The following is a 16,543-nucleotide window of genomic DNA, read 5'->3' as shown; positions in this document are numbered from 1 at the left end:
TACTTTGGGGGCCAACACAACTTCCATGGTAGCAGATACTCCAACAGGTCCCTGGACCGTAGCCATCTCTGCTGGGGCCACCCCCACTTTGGGGGGCAGGGAAGTTAGCAGGAGACTAGCAGTTTTCCAAGCATATGCACGTTAGCATTTGCACATGAAAACCTGAAATGCCATTCTCTTAACAAACGCAGAACAGTCTCAGGGGCTCACAGACCACCAGGAAGTGGAACAGGTGTGGGCCATCTAGGGGTCCCACACCCACTTGACACCAGATCGCACCAGAGGGTTTTGGCTCCCCAGGAACTGGCTTTCTGACATCCCAAAGGGCTAACAACTTAGCCTTCCCCAAGGAATGGATTTTCAGTTTGGCCCCTGCCGGGAAGGAGACAGCTCCCCACCCCCACCTAGAGATGTGGGTCCCACCCCACCCCTCCCCATCTGCGGTCCTCCCACTCCAGGAATGAAGCTGCTGCTGCCCGGCATATACCCAGACTGGTTTCATCTCCTTCCAAATCCATTTTGTGTCTTAACTTCTGCCAAGAATAAAAACTGAAACACTCACATACACATCATGCGTGTATGGGAGGGGAGGACAGAGCTGGAAGTTTAAACTGAAAAAGACCAGACGGGGAAAGGGAGGGGTAGGTCGCTGATGAAAGTCAGGGCTTGAGACCTCCCTGGGGTCTGTGTGGGCCCTGGAACACCCTGCCTGAGGCCCCTGTTGGTAAACACCCAGGGTCACGCCTGTAGTGGCTCCAATACCCATTTCACACCACCGCACCCCTGCCCAGGGGGCCGCAGAGCAGCTGAGCTGCGCAGCACTCCACAGGCCAGAAGCAGACTCTGGTCCTCATGCTTGGACCGGCCGGCTTCTTGCCAACTCCCAAATGAATAAAACAGTGCTTCTGGGCCCTGGTGGTGCAGGCGGCTTGCAGACTGCTTGTGGCCACCCAGAAAAATGGGGCTGGAGCTGGAGTTGCCATGCTTAGACTCCTATCCCCCAATACTCTGGCCTGCAGACGCCTGAACCTGGGGGCGAGGCAGAGCTCCAATCCAGCTCTCTCCTTTCTCGCTTGCTGCTGACTTCCTTTTGGGCAAAACCAGGAGCCCCTGCACTATAGAACAATCACACCTGATAGTTCACCCATTGAGGACCCCCCAGGGTTCAGATAACAGCCCCTGACTCAACTTTGTGGCTCATATGGTAAAGAATCTGCCTGCAAGGCAGGAAACCCAGGTTCAATCCCTGGGTGGGGAAGATCCTGGAGAAGGGAATGCAAACCAATCCAGTATTCTTGCCTGGACAATCCAGGCAGAGGAGCCTGGAGGGCTATAGTCCACGGGAGTCACAAACAGTCAGACACAACTGACTAACACTTTCACTCACTTTACTCATCAACTGCCCTCTTTCCTCCCCAAATGGTGAACTAAGTACTCACATCACTTACAACTGTCCGGATGGAACCCATCCTGACTCACACAACCCCTTGCCTGACACAAGGCAACATGTATTGACTGCTCATTCAGTATTAAGCTCTGTGGATCCAAAGATCAAGTCCAAGCTTTCTCTAAGAGCTCAGCATCTGGTAAAGGAGACACACAAACATCTCAGGGTAGCTTGGAGCAACTGAGACTCAAACCCGAGTGCCCTGGACTGGTGTTCTTTCCTTTACACGGCCTTATTAGGAGGGCATGGGGAGACGATCACACAGTGCTTTTGGCAAGGGGACCCTTGTGGCGTTCATTTTTGCCCTATCTGCTCACAGGGCAGAATAATGAAAACAAAGATTAAAAAAAAAAACAAACCCCAAACTCTTCTGTTTGTCTTGAAAATTGTTGAATCTGAATAATGGGTACACGGGGTTCATGATTGTCTTCTTTCTGCTCTTGTGTATTGAGTTTTTAAATAATACTAAAACTTGCTTTCTCTATAGGATGACTAGAACAAGATTGTCCCAAATCTCCTTAGTTCTTCACCAACTTCCAGGACACCCTTCCCCCGCCATCCCCCATGTCACCTCAATTAAGCCGAACAGCACTGTCAGGCAGGTTTCCACGAGCATCCAGGTTCTAGTAATGGAGGGCAGTATACCCCTCTTCAATCTTCAAAGGCTCCCCAGTGTTGGGCCAGAGAGGAAGTCCCACCCCTTTCTTGGGAAAGGATTATAAAACCAGCAGCTTATCTCAAAAGCCAAAGTAGTAATAATCATGATGGCAATAACGGTGACATCTAGCACCCCCTCTGAGTCAAGAGATCTTCCAATGAGAGAAGGTAGATAATGCAGTTCAATGACCTCTTGCTTGGACTTGGGAAATATTGAGTCTGGGTTTTAAGCATCTTAAGGGCCCCAGGCATGGTGCTCAATAATCTGTTGGCTGATCAATTGAAAGGCCACGCTTAAACGGTTAAGAACATGTCTTTGGGGCCATGTGGAAGATGCCTGGAGGCACAAATAGCACTGCTCTCAGCAAGCTTTACTGCTGGGTCTTTGGAGAAGCAGCTCAGTGTAAAACCTCAGTGACTGAAGGGAGGCGGGATGAAGCGGGCATCATGAGTTTCAGAGGGTAGAAGACAGGTCAGAACCCCCGCCCGGGGAAGGGTCTCACACCTTATCTTGACTGAGTTTCAAAAGAAACAAAGCCTCACTCTAATTTCCCAGTCTGGACCATGGGCATCAGTGCCAGCACTTTGATTAGCCTCCTTGTGTGGGGAAAATGAGTTCTGCCTGCCTATCATGGTGGGTCAGGCTGGTCCTCTTACCTCCTGACTTTGAAAGCTGCAGAACTCAGCAGTTCAGGAGCCACCCTATTCCGCGGCCATGGAGACTTTGTCGAGAGAGGGGAGGAGGGTAGTGGTAAGTAAAATTGGGACCCTGCACTAATTCCCACAGGCTTTTTTCTGGAAAGAAACTGCTATAGAGGACTCAGACAGCCCTGGAGACTTCCTTCCACCAGCACTCACTGGAGCCTCACGTGGCGAGGCCCACACCACACCCTCCGGCATAACCTACTCTAACAGGGACCCATGCCATGGGGAGGTCCTGGCATGGCCCCCACAGTACAGAATGCCAATCCTTGTACTAAAGGGTGTGTTTCAAATATCACAAGATATTTATAAACTCAGTGCTTTTGAGATTTTTTTTTTCCACCAAAAAATCACGGAGAAAAAAGCCCCCCGACCCCGCAAATGCTTTGTCATATCATGTATTTATCTTTCGGTTTAGCAGACAAGGCCCCTAGCCTGGCTGTACCTACAGAAGCTGGTCTGGGATACCCCATCAGGACTCTCGCTGTATCTCCCGGGGGGACAGCGTGTGAGGGGGTGACTCAGGAGTGAAGGCTGGATTTGGTAGGAAATACAGGCCTCACCCTCACATGTTCACCAGTTTTCTGTCCTCAGCCTCCACAGGCAAACTGAGACAAGGGCCAAGCCTCCCATGTGTCGATGGTCAATAATCAGTTACAGCCTTCCAGATGCTGGAGGGAGAGCCAGAAGACAAGAGGGGGCAGGGCGCACCACCCTGATTCCAAAACTAACAACAAAGGCAAGAACAGTTTGTCTGTAGAGAATTCATCTCTGAAGAGTTTGAGGAGCACTAAACTCTTTGGAAAAGACCCTGATGCTGGGAGGGTTCGGGGGCAGGAGGAGAAGGGGACAGAGGATGAGATGGCTGGATGGCATCACTGACTCGATGGACGTGAGTTTAAGTGAACTCCGGGAGTTGGTGATGGACAGGGAGGCCTGGTGTGCTGCAGTTCATGGGGTCACAAAGAGTCGGACACGACTGAGCGACTGAACTGAACTGAAACACTCCACTACACTAGTGTTCACCCTCTTGGTAACAAACCTGGACAGGTACTATTAGTCTCCACTTCCACGGGGTACAAGTAGGAAGAACACTGAATGGCAGGCTGCAGATGGGAGGGTGGGCTCAGCAAAGAGCAAGCCAGAGGAAGAGGTGGGAAGAACTGAGGTCACGGGTGTGGAGTTTCTACAGTCTGAGAGCTCACTTTCCAAGGAGGCTGTGTCTTCTTTTTCCTGTGTACTGAATTCTGAGCCACCTGCCTGGTGTCCTTTGGAGTGAGAAGGTACCAGCTGGCCGTGGCTCTGTGTTTACTCCACCCAGGGAGCAATGAAAGCTGGGGTCTAAGTTTCAGTCCCTGCTCCCCAGGGTTGGTTCCCTCTCCATTCACCACTGCCTGGTTAGCAGTTTTCAGCCTGGTTCACCCAGATGGCCCAGTTGACCCCATTCATATGCAGTGCCCTTTCCTCTGTGATCCTGAGGCGGAGCAGGGTTGGAAGAGCCCTTTTCTCTGCCCGTTATAAAATCCATCATTACCCCATCCCCAGAGAGCCTTGCTATCAAGTGGCTGGTGAGGACATTAAAAGCTGGGGTTCCTGCCACCACACTCCCAAGAAATCTTCGTTTGCTTTTGAGGCTGACTGCAGAACGAAGCACCTCTTGGCAGGGAAAATGCTTTTGCTCTGTTTGTGCCGGATCGTTCTTCCTCCTGAATGACCACAAACCAGCCCCGGTGCTGGATCCCCCTCAGTACTCGGCAGACACACTGGGGCTGGGGCAGCGCCCTCAGAGGCTGAGGGAGCTGTGGGGCCGCCGGATGTGGTGTGAAGGAGTGCGGCCTGCCCTGCTTGCCCCGGAGGGTCACTTCCCCGCAGCTTGTCCGAAGCTCCAGAGCAAATAAAACAAACTCCTGAGAAGGAAGGCAAACAGCCTGATGCAGGCTCCTCCTGTCTCTCTCCTTAAGAGTAGGACGGAAGGTCTGCTCAGCTGATGTTTCCAGATGTGGAACCAAAACACAGGCAGCAACTGACAGTTTCCCAGCCTGGGCTGAACTCCAGTAGCGCCAGGGCCAGGCGTGTTCCATGGGCAACGACAGAGCGGCAGCACTGCAGACCCCTGGGTTCAGTGCAGGTGGTCTCAGCACCTTGTACCCCAGATGGATGGGGTGGGGGCGGCATGTTCAGAGAAGGCCATGCTTAAAAAATGACTGAAGGAGATGGCTAAGTGTAAGAAGCCAGTCTGGACTACATGTACTTGTGATGCCGACTACATGTACTTGTGATGCCGACTACATGATATTCTGGAAATGAGCTACAAAGACTGTACAAAGCACAGTGGTTACCAGCAACTGGGAGAGAAAAGGAAGGAAGGCCAAAGAGGTGGAGCACAGGGGATTTTTAGGCAGGAAAAACTATTATTCTGTCTGACATTGTAATAATGGTGGACATGGGTCATTACGCATTTGCCAAAACCATACATTGTATAACAAAAAAATGAGTCTCAATGTAAACTATGGATTTTAATAATGATGTGTCAACACTGACTCATCAATTGTAACAAATGCATTACACCAATGTAAAATGTTAGTAATAGGAGCAATTGGTGGGGGTTGAGGGTATGTGGCAACTCCCTGTAATTTTCACTTAATTTTTTATTATTAACCTAAACTGCTTTTTTTTTTTTTTTAAGGCTACTAATTTCTTTTTAAGTTAAAAAAAAATCTGGAGGGGAAGCCCTGGACCATTCCCAGCAACCTGAGATGCTATAGATGTTGGGTCTGGGGATCTCGGTAGTGTAATTTCTCAAGCACATTTATTGCCAGCATGAGACCTCTTGGGATACTGGTCCCTATTTTTACTCTTCCTTAATTTCTAAATCTAGAACCAAGTCAGAAATGACTAAGATGAAGTCAGATCTACCCCCTCATGGGCAGACATCCAAACCTGCTCTTCCTTGCACTTGCAGGCTGTCAACTCTGCCACTGCAGAGACCATGCCTGCTTCCTCTGTGCCCAGCAAGGGGCCTAACTCCCACCAGGTCCCCATGTGTGGGGAACTGAACCACTCTCAAATTCATCTAGTGCTCCTCACGTCACAGATGCAACAGGCTAGGGTTAGGGTATGTGGAGGGCGTGATGGTGTGTGGAGTTTTCTCTGAATACAACAATGGAGAGTGTTGAGCAGAGAAGTGACCTCGCCTGGTTCCACTTTTGCAAGCTGACATTGACTTTTCTATGAAGGATAGACTATGGGCAGGGAGGTCAGAGGTGAGTGAGGCAGGGAGAACACTTAGGAAGATATCCCAACAGACTAGGTAAGCAAATGTTGATGGAAGACGAGGATGGTGTGAAGTTGCAGGATTCTAAATACATCTTAGAAGCAAAGCCAAGATCATTTGCCAACTTATAGTGGAGTATGAGAGAAAGAACAGAGTCAAAGGGGACTCTCAAGTTTGGGGCCTAACCAGTAGAATGGAATGTGCTGAATCAGGGAAGAGGCAAAGGAGAAGCTGGGTGGAAGCTGTTTCCTAAGTGACCAGGCCTGAGGACTGGTATAGACGGGTACCTCTGGGCTGGGGCCTTGCCCCAATGTGGGCTCCTCACTTTCACCATTTTCTCATTCCCTCATCATTACATAGCCTTGGGCCACTGGGGTTCCATCAGTGCGTCTTCTACCTACTCATCTTCCCAGCCACCCAATCCAGCAAGAACACTTCTTCTAATCTGTTTTTCTTTCCTTTCTTATTAACAGCCACCTTCTGTGAATGTTCACAGTGCATTTTGTGTGCTTTATATGCAGTATCTTGCTGCCTTTTTGCAACAACTTTAAGAACCTGGGTTTTCAGAGTTTAGGTGACTAGCCCAGGGTTATACACCTAGCAACTGGCAAAGTCATGTACAAACCTGAGCCTGTCTGGTCGCAAAGCGCCTCCTTAAACAGGATGCCACTCAATCTCCAACCTGGAAGTGGCCCCAGAAACATTGCTGCCCCCTGCAAAGACCATGTTTCTTCCGCATCTTTGTCTAATAAGATTCACTCCAAGCCTCTGTTCTCTCAGGTGGGGTCCCCCTAACACTCCTCAGATTCCTCTGTTCCTTCCTCTCTCAGGATCTTCTTGACATGAGATCTTTTCTTCTCTCAACTCCTGCTAGATCCTGAGACCTTCACTGTCTTTTCCCACAAGAGAGGGAAAAGCAGCTTGTCTCCAACCTAACTGCCTTCAGTTCAGGCCCCCACTCTTAGAAAACAAATACACTTATATGTGGAATCTATTAAAAAACAAAAGGTACAAATGAACTTATTTACAAACCAGAAGTAGAGTCACAGACACAGAAAACACATTCATGGTTACCAGGCGACAAAGGGGAAAGGAGTAAATTGGGAGACCGGCATCGACACATGTACACTACTGTATACGAAGTGGGCTTCCCTGGTGGCTCAGGTGGTAAAGAATCTGCCTGCAATCCAGGAGTTCCAGGATCTATCTCTGGGTCAGAAAGATTCCCTGGAGAAGGAAATGACTACCCACTGCAATATTCTTGCCTGGAGAATCGCACGGACATAGGAGCATGGTGGGCTACAGTCCATAGGGTCGCAAAGAGTTGGACGCAACTGAGCAACTAAACATATATATAAAACAGATACCTAATAAGAAACTACTATATAGCACAGGGAACTCTACTTAATACTTTGTAATGGCCAACATGGGAAAAGAATTAATTCACTTTGCTATAACCTGAAACTAATACTGCAAATCAACTATGAAAATTGTGTTGAAAGTGTTAGTTGCTCAGTCATGCCCAATTCTCTGTGAACCCAGGGGCTTTGTGACTCCATGATCACCAGACCAGTCCATGGAATTCTCCAGGAAAGAATACTAGAGTCGGCTGCCATTCCCTTCTCCAGGGGATGTTCCTGATCCAGGAATCAAACTCAGGTCTCCTGCATTGCAGGCTGATTCTTTACCATCTAAGCCACCAGGGAAGTCCACTATGCTAAATCAACTATACTCCACTAAAAATGAAAGAAAACAAAATAAACATAGCCACAGAAGCAGACGCAGCCCTTGGTCCAGACTCTGACCTCTGCCTGTGCCCTCAAGTGTCTTTTCTCCTAACTCATCTTGGGTGAGCACAGATGCCAGAGGCTTTTGAGGTGAGTAGAACCTTCTGCATCAAAAGTGTTCCTTTGTGCATTTCTCTGTATCCTTATAGTGCCCCGAGAAGGCACCTTGTGAAGATGAGGTAATAAAGGCTCAGAGTTCCCATTATTTCCTCTTGGTTATCCAACTAGTTGGTCACATAATTATATTTTAAACCCAGGTGTCCTGAGTCCCATCCCCGCATCTCCACACAGACACACAGACACACACACAGGCACACACACACACAGACACACACACACAGACACACGCACACACACACACGCATACACGCACATGCATATAAAGCCAGAACATCCTGGCTTCAGGTTTTCCACATTTGTTAAAGAAAAAAAAGGAACCAAGGGCAACTGCAGGCTCATCACAGGCGAACCTCCCGGCTCTGCAGTAGGAAGCCAGTAGGGAGAGTGAGTCAGTTTCGCTCTGCAGGTAACAGCCTGTAGAACTCTTTCTGCTGACTGGTCTGTGAGTATTTGCCTGGCAGGTACCATCTCCTGTCAGTTACCTGTCTGTCAAAGTTGCTGCCTCCTTCCCCAGGGTATTTTTCTGCACAAGCTGCCACTTCCGACCAGGAAAAGTATCTGCTGGGCAAAACTCCTTTCCCCCTCACCCCACCGAGGCCCAGAGGACCTACTTGATCAGACTTGCAGAGATCCGAGGAGCCCATGGATTCAGCTGGCACCTGCAGTGGAAGTAGAGACTCAGACAGCCAGTTCAGATGATGTCCCAGAGGGAAAAAAATGCTGGGAGACACATTCCAAGGAGACCCAAGATAGCAGCAGCTTTCAGCACTGCCTGAGGAGCTGGACATCAGCTGGGTCTTAGGACCCGGCTTCCCTCATGCCTTGACTGCTGCGAAGCCAGTCAGGACCTTCCATTTGTGGCCCCAGTTTTCAATTCATGTCTCTTAAAGCAAGTCTCACAAAGGCCGCCACTGGCCCCTTGTACTTTGTTAGCTGCAAAAGAAACAGTTTTCCCAAGCTAAGGGAGCTCTGCTTAGAGGGAGTGATTGTCTGGATACTTTTTTTTTTTTTTCTTCTCAAAGCCTGAGTTTTGGATTTAGCAGCCAGCCGTGCAATCTTGGCTCTGCCAGTTACCAGCTGTGAGACCATAACAGTTCCCTACAGTCATTTAGGCTTCAGCTCCCTTATATGCTGAGTAGGATCGTGCTGCCCATCTTCACAGGACTGCTGGGGGGTTGCAGGACAGTGCTCACAGGACTAAGCACAGCACCCTGGTGTGCAGCAGGTCTCACTAAATGGCAGGTCTTGTTCTCATCAGAAGGAGGATGGAGGCAGGCAAGGCTATCTCTTTTGCTCTGGGATCTTCCGGTCTCAGCCTGTCCTTGGGGTCCATAGATGATTGCTGGAATGGGGAATGATTCTTCCCTCTTGCCCTGAAGGAAGGGCGCCTGCTGCTCACGTACGCTCGCCCTCTTAAGAGAGCATCTCCACATGCACGCAACTCTTTGTAAAATCAGGGGAACAAAGATGAACTCCATCACAATACTGCCTTCAGCAACCTGTTCGTTCTTTTCACCCACACTCAAGACCTTTGTGGTGTCTCAGTGACAGGGAATTGGCTGCCAACCTTCTTGTTCCCCTTTGGGTAGGAGAGCTGAGCTCCCCACCCCTACTCTCTCCCATTGTTGAAGACCACCCAGTGAAACGTGCTGGCAAGCTGCCACCGTCCAGGCAGGCGAAAGCCAGGCCTGATTACCCAGCCCGCGCCTCTGGAACAGAAGCCTACAGAACACAAGGCACCTGACTGTGGGGCTTTCACCTGGCGCTGACGTGGTCTTCACAACGGTGAGACCACCAACGCTGTCCAGGAAGGGCTGCAGGTGACTGCTTGGCAGGCCTGTGCAATGGAAGAGCCATTAGACTCTACCTCTTGGCTGTAACACAGCGGATTTTTATGGAACTTGTTCACTACAAAACATCCATTCATAATGACAGAAGTAAACAGTCATGAATTTCCATCACTTTATGTGGTCTCACTTGCAAAAGCAGGTACTGTGTTGACTGACTACATGACGAAATCCTCCTCACGTGAGCACAGGTGTGTAAAAAAAGGACGCGCTCCTGTCACACCTCTGTGGGATGATAGTCATCAGACTGAAAAGTGGGGGAGATGCTTTGTGAAGTAATTAAGAGCAACCTCTGCTTTCACAGAAAAGTAATAAACTCAGAACCCCCCAATTTTCCTCTCCAATTAACAGTGACCCACACCTAATAAACCTGCTGGGATTGTAATGTTAGGTAAGTTCAGGCTAGTAAAGCCACTTGGCTGGGACTATTCTGGAAAAATATTGGCAGGCCAGGAGAGGTGAGGGAGTTGTCCCTTTAAGGGTCCAATTTCAGCCTGGCCTGGGCAAGGGGACCTCCAAGGTCAGCTGGTTCCACACACCCTCCTCCTCTTACCTGGAGCTCCCATCCTGTCTAAGCCACCTCTTAGCAGTCAAGGAAGGTCCTGGGAAAATGGAGAGCCCAGGAACTTTTCTGTGTCCCTAAAATAAACATCTCCTCACTTCCTACTCTGGGAATGACTTTGGAACTAAGCAAAGCTACCCCAGACAGTAGAACAAAGGGCAAACAAAACTGAAAAGTGAAAAGATGAATTCAGGCACATCTTTCTGGCATTCACAGCTAAAATCTGATGGGATGAGAAAGAAAAGACAATCACGTGTTTCTCCTTTGCCCCCTGAAAGCTATCAGTCACTGCTTTTAGATCATGGTCGAAGACTCACATTTCTGAGATTCTGTATTCAATGCAGAGATTCCAGTTTTTAACTTTACTAAAATTAAAAAAAAAAAAAAAACTCTGAACTTGAAATAGCCTGTCTTAAGAATTCTTCAGCCTATTATCCTCTGAGGAAAAGTCCATTTGCAGGAAGGATGTTTCAGTCCTGCCAGCCCCACCTTGACCTCTAGGACAGCCTGAGATACTAGCTCTCCCCACTCCGGAAGCCTCGCTTCACTACCCAGTCCAAGAACTTTCACACTGGAGTCTGCATTGCTGTGCGCCTGCATGTCCTTTCCCTGCAGTCATGGAATTCTGGAAGGTGCAGGCTCTGGTATTAGTCCGGGCACTCAATAAAAAATGTGTTGAAAGGATGAAGGCTCCAACCAACACACGAGTTATCATCACCCTCCTTGTCCACTGATGTCCAAACTCAGTTTGGAGGTGCATAAGCATTTCTTTGCCATATTTTCTGCTGCTCAGCTCCTTTTAGATGATTTTTTAAAAAATTCAACCCATATTATGCACTTTCCTGTTACTAACCAGGAGAAGTAGTTGAGACTTTTCTCAACATTTTCTCTGGCAAGCAAGGTAAGTTGATTGTGTATCACGGGCTCTCATTTTTCTCCTGTGATTTCAAAACTCTTACTGCCCAATAACTTTGTCCCAAACATCAAAGACCTTCTTTGAAGATAAGGCCAAATTCTCCATTAGGAAAAGACAAACTATTTCCTAATTTTATTTCAGAAGATGGAATAAAGATGGAAGATGGAATGACATGGAATCCCTCTAGGTTTTGTGAGATAAACATTGCCTGGTACACCAGACCAGAAGGCATTTGCTGTAATACCATTGGTAGACACATGAACACAGGGCTTTCCTCACCCACACCCAAGCAGGACTTTTCCACAGTAGTTTTAGACTCCAAATCCATAGTAAATCCAACAGGTTGAACAGAATTTGGCTCAGGAAAGGAGAGTCCACTTGGTCATCCGAGGGAAAAGAAGCTCTGACTACAAGAGTATCTGAGCTGAACCAACCTGTTTTGTCCAGATTCCACTCAAAACTGGACCCTTCCAATACTGAAGGATGAGAAACATTCTATCCTCACCTGGCAAGACAAACTGTGAAAATATGACTGACCCAAGCAGCAGACATATTAGACTGTGGGCAGAAAACCTCACCTGCTTCTTCTACTTCATTGCTGATAGCCTCAGATGGTGTGAATGTTGACAAGACTTCACGGGTCATGGGTTCCAGGAAGTTTGTTCCGGGCCTGAGGAAAAAGAAAGTGTCTCAAACAAAATAAACAAACACTTTGAAAGTATTTGCTTTTTATAAGGTGCATTGCTATAAACCAGACTAATTCCTTATTAATCCATTTTACAAATGAGAATACGGAGAAAAGGCAGTTTTTTCTAAATCATAGGCTTCCTTACATCTCCAGGTACCTGGCCCTTTGCTAGAAATGGAATAAACAATGGATGAAGAACAAGGATTACATTGAAACCAGTCATTGATCTTACAAAACCATTACCATTTTCATCAATATTTACCAAATATCTGTTAAGAACACATTATGAGCAGCCCTCATACAAAGTAAGGTGGACTAACAGGGAAGGGGTTGGAGGTGGTAGGGCAGCAGGTGAGGAATGACCCCCCCACTCACCAAAATCAAGGGTCATCTGATAGATGGGTCAGGCTGGAGTAGAAGGGTCCTGTCAAGGTAATCATCATGAGACACAGCCACATGTGACAGGGCTAAGAAATTTAGATTGTAAACTTTGAGTGATGACTTGTTTATGGGACTGATGAAGGATGGATGGTGGCAGGGGGTGGGCATGCAGGGGCATTGGGTAGACAGCGGGGAGTCCAGCCATGTGTCAGCACAACTGTCCAGGGCATGCAGAAGCATGGTGGTAGCAGGAAAGGAAAAGATGGCGGGATGGTAGAACAATAAAGGGAAGGGCAGGAGAGACTGGCTAGCTTAGGGAGGAGCTGACAGAAGTGATGGAGACACAGGAATTGATCGGTTCGGTGGATGGAGTCAGTGTGAACGGGGTCCACGGCAGAGCCAGGGCTCCCATCCAAGTTTCCTAATCCTCAGGGCAGTGCCACTTGAGATGGAGCCTTTAAGCCTTACTTCCTGATTCCACCTCCCCTTCTCTACCCATTTCCAACCCTGAGGGCTCCAAGGAGGCTAGAGCCCTATTTAGGAAGGCTTTTTGTAAACATGGATTTCTAGATTAAAAACAAACACCATCTTCCATCGCACCCTCCAGCCTCAAATATTTGATTTAGCCTCATAAATGAAAATATTACATGTAAAGCCTCCATGTGGGAGCACTCTCAGGATTTAGCCTGTTCCCAGTAATAGCAAAGGGGACATACAGGCTGGATATACCTGTTCTCTATGAGCCTTTGGTCAAAAGTATAGAGACACTTCAGGCCTGTCTGACTACAGAGTCTACACTTTTATTGCAGCTATGTGAAAAGTTTGTATGCACATGGATGAACAGAGGCAGTTGTGTTATAGTACAGGAACATGAGTAATTTTAAAACACATTTTATTATTAGTAGATGCTTGTACAATAAATAAAAATGGCGGGGGGGGGGGTTGGGCGGAGTACTTTGAAGAACCGTCCTTTGACTAAGAAAGCCTATTCAGGGACAAACAAGCTCCCAGTCTGGGTGAGGTCTGATACACTAGAAACGCCTGCTAAATGGCTTGCTGAATCGAAGCATGGTGATGACAAGAAATTCCGTATGTTAAAGTAAATACATTTTTAAAACAGTAACAAATCACTTTCACTTCTCTCCCTCCCCAATTCCCATTCCTCCACCCACCTTATTTTCCTAGATAGCAAGGAGGCTTGGAATTTGCAGGAAAGAAAGCAAACTCCCAATGTACAATATCTTCTGGTGCCAGGTCAATACTTTCTTATTCAGAGGCCAGAAAGTACCGGAAGCAATTATCTAGTACACTTGGGTCCTCTTCAGCTTCTTCTCGCTTGGTTAAAAGATACGGAAGGAAAAACTCTTATTTCTTAACCATCCTGGGGACTTTGTCAAAAACTGAACTCAGATCCCCAGGGTCCCATGGAAGACTATGACCACCAGGTTCACGTCTCACCATCCCAGCTTACACCCTGGGGATCCCTGGCAAAGTCCACTGAATTATTCCACGAGTAAAATCTCTTACTCCTTCTTAGGATATGGAAACCACAGGTAAGCTGGTGAAGAGAACTAGAAGCCCAAACATTTGAAAGAGCATTTCAAAGAAAGGAAAATTTCTGGACCCATTTGGAGGAGGGAAGAGAATATAAATTACCCTCTTAACACAAGTTGACCAACCAATCAACAGCTAAGCAGGGTTCTCTCTGTTTCCCCCTTTCTCATCCCAGCTGTGGTCAAAGAAGCAACTATCCTGGCTTCTATCAACTTCCTCTCCCCAGTAAAGCCAACGCTGTGGCTTGGGCGATTTCTCCTGAGAAAATGTGTCTTGTAATGTTACTCTTCTGAGATCTCTTGACAGAGGGTGAACAGGACAGTGTCTCAACCCTCAGATTTTATAGGTGTAGATGGCCTCCAGCTTCTTAAAGAGCCAAGCTCTGAGCAATAAGTGTGGGCAGGAAATGTCAGCAAAGCAGCAACTCTTACTTCTTTCATTTTCCATACACTCACTCAAACACTCATGCCGCAGGAAAACCGTAACTCCAGCGCTGTTCCCCCCACCTCCCCCCACCTCTGTCCCAGGGACCCCAAGGTGCTTCAAGGTTACCATGGGAACCTTCTGGGTTTCAATTATGAAACCATTAAAAAGTACCAATTATAAGACCTCAGAAACGTTCCTGGGAAACCTGTTACACACCTCAAAATGGTCAAACTCTTGCCTCAGATTCACTTTAAGTAAAGTGCAGAAAACAGGTCACACAGATGTTTGGGAGCCTGAGCCCCCACCTTAGTCCAAGGAGACTGTTTCATGCTGCCCTTGAGAAAACGAAGACTGATTTATTGGCTATATCCAAAGGGATGACAAACCATGACAGGGCTGGGCTGCCTGCAGGCCCAATTGTGGAATAAATCAGAAATGTGTGTGCATTCAAGAATTTTGAAAATTTCATTCATTCACCGGCGATGTTCACCAAGTTCTGGGTAACAAAGATCCAGGTGATGAATGTGAGGTGGGTACAGGGCACCTGGAAGCAGCACAAGGGTCTGAAACCAAAACATACTTTTCACTCAGTTCATTCAAAGAGGTAACTCCGGGTCAAAAACTTATTCGAACCCATCTGAGCTTGCTGAGAACGGATGGGGGAGCGGCAGAATACCCCACCACACCCAGAAAGTGCCTGTTCGGGATTGCTGGTGTGTGGTTTGGGTATTCTTAGCTCTACCGCCACATCTCTGGCGGCACACAACCTTCCAAGCAACCCTGCCACTGTAACCCCATCCCCAAAACAAAACCGAGCAAACAAATCCCCAGGGCTCCTTAATCTCCTCCAGTTCTCTCCCCACCCCCCAACCCCCAATTCTCCTACCATCTGGAAGAGCAAACGAACACTGGCATCCTGAAAGTTAAGCAGAGCCTTCAAAAATCCAGCAGAAAATTCTTGGGTTTCCTGCCCTTCCCCACAGCCCCTTCCCACTTGTTCCAAGGGATCATTTCCCCACCTCTCACAGTTACACAAACAAACCCCCGCAAGAGGACGTTGTGCGCGAAAACACACACACACACACATTTGACCGCACGCTGCTCCAAGCCCACAGACACCTCTGGACACCCCCACTTCAGCCTCAGCCCTTCCACCTTTCCAGCGGGGGATGTTTCCCTGGCGCTGTTTTGCTCCCAGTCCGTTCAGTCTATCTAAAAAAAAAAAAAGAATTTTTTTTTTTTTTTTTAAACGCCAAGACGGTACTAAGAGGCCAAAGGGGCGTGCGATAGTTTTGTGTATTTGCAGACTTCATGTGGGTTTCTCCCCACCGCCCTGCTGCGCTCTGAGCCTGGAACTGGTGTCAACCTTTGGGGGAAGTTTGGGTGGCTGTCCCGGCCCTTCTTCCACAAGGGAAGCTTCCGGGAATGATCGGCCAGACCGCGCCCGCAGGGAACGAGACGCAGCGCTCCCGGGCCCGGAGACGGCAGCCCGGCACCCCGCAGCCAGCCTGGGCCGCAGCCCCCGCCGGAGCCCGCGGGCAGAGCGCTCGGACCGCTCCCGCCGCCGGCGCGTCCCCATCAGCCACCCGCCGGCGCTTCCTCGGCATCGCTCGGCCTGCGGCCGCCAACCCGCCCCCTCCCCTCCCCAAACCAACAAACACAACTTTTTATGAAAAGAAAACAAACTTCAGCGACGTGACTCACCTCTGGTGCAGCGGGCTCCTAGGAAGGGCGAGCCGGGGCCCGGGGGCCAGCGCCGTGGGCGCGGAGAGAGCCACACAGCCCGGGGCCGCACGGACACACAACCCGCACAGTGACACCCAGAGACACACAAAACAGGAGGACGGCCGCAGCGGGAGCAACAAAGGAGCCCCGGACGGAGAAGTTGCCGGCCGGAGCAGGGGGGCGCGTGCGGGCGCGTGTGGCTGCGGCGGGCGTGAGTGTGAGTGTGTGCGCGCGTGTGTGAGTGTGCGCTCGCGGCGGCTGACACGGGCGGGCCGGGGCTCAGGGTCCCCGCGGCAGGGAGCTGCGGCCGCGGCGGTGGCAGGAGGACAAGGCAGGGAACGCCGCGCCCTGCGCACCCCGTCCCTCCATATGGAAGAAGCTTTTTTGGATGACTGAACTCGCAAACAATTCCTTCTTTTGCTTCTCCTGCCTAGGAGCCTCCCATTACCGCGCGCGG

The 16,543-nt window shown here is 49.1% G+C and overlaps 1 protein-coding gene across 4 annotated transcripts in view; it reads right to left on the bottom strand.

The window, feature by feature from the left end:
• Positions 1-16,177, bottom strand: part of BOC (BOC cell adhesion associated, oncogene regulated) — a 74,356-nt gene extending 58,179 nt beyond the window's left edge. For 3 of the 4 annotated variants that reach the window (XM_018066732.1, XM_018066620.1, XM_018066680.1), the window contains exons 1-2: positions 16,066-16,177; positions 11,891-11,982 (exon numbers count right to left, since the gene is read on the bottom strand). The gene's annotated coding sequence lies outside the window, so the exon portion shown is untranslated. Of the gene's footprint in view, positions 1-11,890; positions 11,983-13,553; positions 13,717-15,516; positions 15,574-16,065 lie in introns of all 4 variants that reach the window. The other variant, XM_018066629.1, reaches the window with a different exon arrangement.

The sequence above is a fragment of the Capra hircus genome, chromosome 1 (assembly GCF_001704415.2).
Source record: "Capra hircus breed San Clemente chromosome 1, ASM170441v1, whole genome shotgun sequence".
NCBI lineage: Eukaryota > Metazoa > Chordata > Mammalia > Artiodactyla > Bovidae > Capra > Capra hircus.
This window is presented reverse-complemented; position numbering and strand designations above follow the sequence as displayed.